Source organism: Bufo gargarizans, chromosome 6, assembly GCF_014858855.1.
Source record: "Bufo gargarizans isolate SCDJY-AF-19 chromosome 6, ASM1485885v1, whole genome shotgun sequence".
NCBI classification, from domain to species: domain Eukaryota; kingdom Metazoa; phylum Chordata; class Amphibia; order Anura; family Bufonidae; genus Bufo; species Bufo gargarizans.
In genome coordinates this window covers 312466808-312472807 of record NC_058085.1, presented here as the reverse complement: position 1 = coordinate 312472807, position 6000 = coordinate 312466808, and positions in this window count along the sequence as shown.

Genomic DNA, 6000 nt, shown 5'->3' with positions numbered 1-6000 from the left:
AAAATGGTGATAGCGTGATGAAGAAAAATCCGGTGGTGTGCATGAGGCCTTAGGCTGGCTGGATTATTGAAAGAGTAATTAATATTTGACTTGTAGCTATTCATAGCATTGGCAAGCACATAAGTAAAGAAATGGCGTAACTCTGACAAAACAAATGTGTTTGTAACATTGTAACACAGGGCATTACTATTACTAAAGAGGCCATGAACATTGGGTTAAAGATTGCTTGTTTCATTACAATATTATGGTATGCTAGAAAACGCTACCAAAGTCAGTGTTTTTGAGATATTTTTGAGGCCTTTTTGCCCATATACCGTATTTTTCGCCCTATAAGACACACTTTTTCCCCACAAAAGTGTGTGTGGGGGGGGGGGGGGAATAGCAGTGCGTCTTATGGGGCGAATGCTGCATTTTGCCGAATTTTCAATGATACGCCGAGCCGGGATGCCACACGGCGGGTGTATCAGCTGAGAGGGAGGAGGGGCTGGGGGCCAGCATCTGCTTTTATAATGACAGCGGGGCCCGTGCAGTGACTGTATTCTACTACATGGGCCTTGCTCACTGTATGTAATCTTATCTATAATTGTATGCATTGTTAATATATACTTATTCAGGTTAATCAGCTCCTGTATTACGGTACTTACAAGCGTTCAGTAGCAGAGAGGAGGGAGGAGGCAGGCTGGGAGGACGGGCGCTGGCAGCGTGAGTCACTACGTCACGCGCTTGCGCCGCCCACTTTATGAATGAAGCAGGCAGCGTGGGCGCATGACATAGTGACTCACACTGCCAGTGCCCGTCCTCCCGGCCTGCCTCCTCCCTTCTATCTGCTACTGAGCGCTTTTAAGTAATACAGGCCCTACAATTATAGATAATATATACAGTGAGCGGGGCCCGTGTAGTAGAATACAGTCACTGCATGGGCCCCGCTGTCATTATAAAACTAGATGCGACCCCCCACTCCCTGTATTGGGGGTCATTCACACTACAGGGACACTGTTATGGAGGGGATCTGTGGATGATGCATAGCATAATATGTGTCATCCACAGATCCCCCCATAGCAGTGTCATCCACAGATCCCCATAACAGTGCCATCCAGAGATCCCCATAACAGTGTCACCCACAGATCCCCCATAACAGTGCCCTCAACAGATCACCCATAATAGTGTCACCTACAGATCCCTATAACAGTGTCACCCACAGATCCCCCATAACAGTGTCACCCACAGATCCCCCATAACAGTGTCCTCAACAGATCCCCCATAACAGTGTCCTCAACAGATCCCCCATAATCGTGTCATCCACAGACCACCATTAGTTCAAAACCCACCAAAAGCACACCTTTTGGTTCAATTTTTTTTTCTTATTTTCCTCCTCAAAAACCTAGGTGCGTCTTATGGGCAGGTGCGTCTTATGGGCAGGTGCGTCTTATAGGGCGAAAAATATGGGGAGTGTGTTTTACCATGCATTTTTTTTTAGGAAAGTATGTATCCCCAGTGTCACTTCCTCTGTATTGCTGTATGGGAAAAAAAAAATCTTTGGGAAAAAAAAGTCTTGCAAAATCACCATTAAAAAAATGCCAACATACGTTGCAAATGTTCCATTGAAGTCTATGGACAATATTAAATATATCAAACTTTTATTTTTTTTATAGTAGTGCTCTGGGTCTGACTTTTTATGACATTTTAGCCCTGCTTGAATTTTTTTTTGTTCTAGCCGTTACAGGTTGTACCGATGTTCCTATATACAGTATAACCCCACTTAAACCCTCTTTGTGGTGACAGCTGGGTTTAGTGATTTTTTTACTGACGTGTAATGATATGATAGAATACTTGGTTATGTACTGTAACACCATGCATTGATAGACTGGGCACTGATAATGGTGGGTGACTTTATTTACATACAGTGGGATGCGAAAGTTTGGGCAACCTTGTTAATCGTCATGATTTTCCTGCATAAATCGTTGGTTGATAAGATAAAAAATGTCAGTTAAATATATCATATAGGAGACACACGCAGTGATATTTGAGAAGTGAAATTAAGTTTATTGGATTTACAGAAAGTGTGCTATAATTGTTTAAACAAAATTAGGCAGGTGCATAAATTTGGGCACCATAAAAAAGAAATGAAATCAATATTTAGTAGATCCTCCTTTTGCAGAAATTACAGCCTCTAAACGCTTCCTGTAGGTTCCAATGAGAGTCTGGATTCTGGTTGAAGGTATTTTGGACCATTCATCTTTACAAAACATCTTTAGTTCATTCAGGTTTGATGGCTTCCGAGCATGGACAGCTCTCTTTAAGTCACACCACAGATTTTCAATTATATTCAGGTCTGGGGACTGAGATGGCCATTCCAGAACGTTGTACTTGTTCCTCTACATAAATGCCTTAGTGGATTTTGAGCAGTATTTAGGGTCGTTGTCTTGTTGGAAGATCCAGCCTCGGCACAGCTTTGTCACTGATTCCTGGACATTGGTCTCCAGAATCTGCTGATACTGAGTGGAATCCATGCGTCCCTCAACTTTGACAATATTCCCAGTCCCTGCACTGGCCACACAGCCCCACAGCATGATGGAACCACCACCATATTTTACTGTAGGTAGCAGGTGTTTTTCTTGGAATGTTGTGTTCTTTTTCCTCCATGCATAACGCCCCTTGTTATGGCCAAATAACTCAATTTTAGTTTCATCAGTCCACAACACCTTATTCCAAAATGAAGCTGGCTTGTCCAAATGTGCTTTAGCCCACCTCAAGCGGCACTTTTTGTGCTGTGAGCGGAGAAAAGGCTTCCTCTGCATCACTCTCGCATACAGCATCTCCTTGTGTAAAGTGCACCGAATGGTTGAACGATGCACAGTGACTCCATCTGCAGCAAGATGATGTTGTAGGTCTTTGGTGCTGGTCTGTGGGTTGACTCTGACTGTTCTCACCATTCGTCACTTCTGTCTATCCGAGATTTTTCTTGGTCTGCCACTTCGAGCCTTAACGTGAACTGAGCCTGTGGTCTTCCATTTCCCCAATATGTTCCTAACTGTGGAAACAGACAGCGGAAATCTCTGAGACAGCTTTCTGTATCCTTCCCCTAAACCATGATGGTGAACAATCTTTGTCTTCAGGTCATTTGAGAGTTGTTTTGAGACCCCCATGTTGCTACTCTTCAGAGAAAATTAAAAGGAGGAGGGAAACTTACAATTGACCCCCTTAAATACTCTTTCTCATAATTGGATTCACCTGTGTATGTAGGTCAGGGGTCAGTGAGCTTACCAAGCCAATTTGAGTTCCAATAATTAGTTCTAAAGGTTTTGGAATCAATAAAATGACAACAGTGCCCAAATTTATGCACCTGCCTAATTGTGTTTAAACAATTATAGCACACTTTCTGTAAATCCAATAAACTTCATTTCACTTCTCAAATATCACTGCGTGTGTCTCCTATATGATAGATTTAACTGATTTAATAGATTTTTATCGTAACAACCAACGATTTATACAGGAAAATCATGACGATTAACAAGGTTGCCCAAACTTTCGCATCCCACTGTATATGTATTTGGGATTTAATATCTCATTACAGTAATGATTTGTCTATAAGTGGGGCATACATGGGGACCTAGTGATTGGGGGGTTTCACTCTCTCAGCACCTCTCTGCATTGACTTTTTATTACTTTTGCTATTTATTAGATGTGTCTTTAAATGTGACACAATAAAGATGTTTTTGTATTACATGTGTGGTGTTTGCACTTTGCTTCCACACATGATTTCTTGTTGCATGGTGGTTTTTGTTTGGCTTTCCATCTATGGGATTAGTAAATCTGCCCCAATGTGTGACAGCAGCCTAATTGGACATCCTGAGTTAATAAAGAGGGAGGCCCTATCTATTCACTGCAGTGGTAAGCGGGACTGGAGGACCCAGCAGGTATGTGCATTACATTGATTTCAATGTGAACTATGTCATACTGACTGTGGTGGTTCTGCATTTGAATGGGATGCAGCTGCATCTAGGTCATGTGTCTGATGATCGCGACGTCGCTGGCCTAGGAAGAGTGCGCGGTGCTCACCGATGTGCTAAGGTCTCTTCAACCAGCTGATCAGCAGACATGCCAGAAGTTGGACCTCTGCCGATCTGATATTGATGACCTCTCCTGAGGAGAGCATACAAAATCCAGATTGACGGCAGCATATCCATACAAAAAAAGCTTCTTTATTCCCAGTGGGTCCATGATAAGCATGTTTGCAAACGCACCAGTAAAAAAAATGCAACTTTTTGTAGACGAAACGTTGCAATTTTTACTGGTGCGTTTGCTTTTTGGTATAGATATGATGCCGTCAATCTGGATTTTGTATGCTATTCTAATGACCGAATGGATCTGCGGTCAAGGACGAGCTGATGCTTTCCTGAATACATCTTCAAGGTCATTGTGCTCTTAAACACAATTTTACTCTTCTCTCCTGAGGAGAGGTCATCAATATCAAAATCTCTGAGAACCACTTTAAACACTTGCTGTCATGTTCCCCAGTAGATAATAGCTGCCTATTCTGAGTCCTGGCAGGACCACACCATGCAATCAACTTATTTCAGGGAATCTTTTAACAATAATATAACACTAATTTTGAGAAACATTGTTGCAGTTCTTAGGAAATGTGTCAAACTGCTGTGTGTATTCCTTTAAGAGACTGAGGCATGGAATGAATTTTCTCTGCCCTACAAACACCGATATGCGCGTAGCAGGTAACTATCTTGCTGACCTATGGCAATGTATAAGTGCAATAGGCTGCACTCCATCAGAGGGCTGTGCATACCAGACGTCCCTGTTGACGATGGAACAATTGTCATCACGCATCCTTAAATATCTTGGATGAGTGTTACAGCAGTGACGGCTACAGCATATCCGGTTGTCTTAGCAGCTAAATTCAGGAGCAGATGGATACAAATTGCCAGATAGTTCTACAGATAGTTCTGCCAAAATGTTCTTTTTTATTCTGTTGGGAAACCTGGCACAGAGGGGGTCGATTTACCAAGCTGGCAAAGAGAAGTAAAAAATTTGGACACAAGTCCCTATTTGTGCCAAAATCTGCAGCTAACCCCTCTTCCCCCTTCTACCCCACTCCCACTATTGTAAAAATGAGGCATGGACGACACATATAACAATATCTGCTTATGAAAACTGATGCACATTACCCCTGATATCTACTTCAGGGTCTGGTTGGAGTAGATTTCAGTCCTGGTGCACAGGTGGCCCCTTATTAGGAGGCATGGGCCGCTTAATAATTGCAGCGCATCTCACGCCAGCACAGGAGACATTAAGACTAGCAAACACAATCCTCGTCTTAATAAATCTCCCTCAAAGTGTTTAAATATATAACACAGTGCCAAATATAATCAATAGGCTGTTCATACATGCGGTGTCCACCAGAGCGTGGCACCCTCACTCCAGCATACAGGTGAGGGCTCTAAATGGGGGTTTACCTCCATCAAATCAAGATTAACCAATAGGGCAGGGATGGCCAACCTGTGGCTCTCCAGCTGTTGCAAAACTACAACTCCCAGCATGCCCAGACTGCCTACAGCTAGCAACCTACAGCAGGGCATGGTGGGAGTTGTAGTTTTACAACAGCTGGAGAGCCACAGGTTGGCCATGCCTGCAATAGGGTATTTCTGTTCTGTGCAGATCACTTTTCAGCAGTCAAATCATTATTATCATAGGCAAGAATAAAATGACAGATAACATCTATGTAATATGTATAGATAACATAGGAGCCACCAATCACAATAGGTGATGGTCACAACTTACACTATGAGCAAAAGGCTAACAAAGTTTTGAACTTTTGACCTTAATGCTCCATATCTCACCGTCCACTACAGCTTCGAATGTGAGACTACCATCATTTTATAGACAATCATCTTGGCTCTCATACATAAATTGGACTTGCAACTATTTAGCATATGATTAGTTATGCAGATTCTTGTCATAGAACTGCATTGTTACTGTTTTACTCCT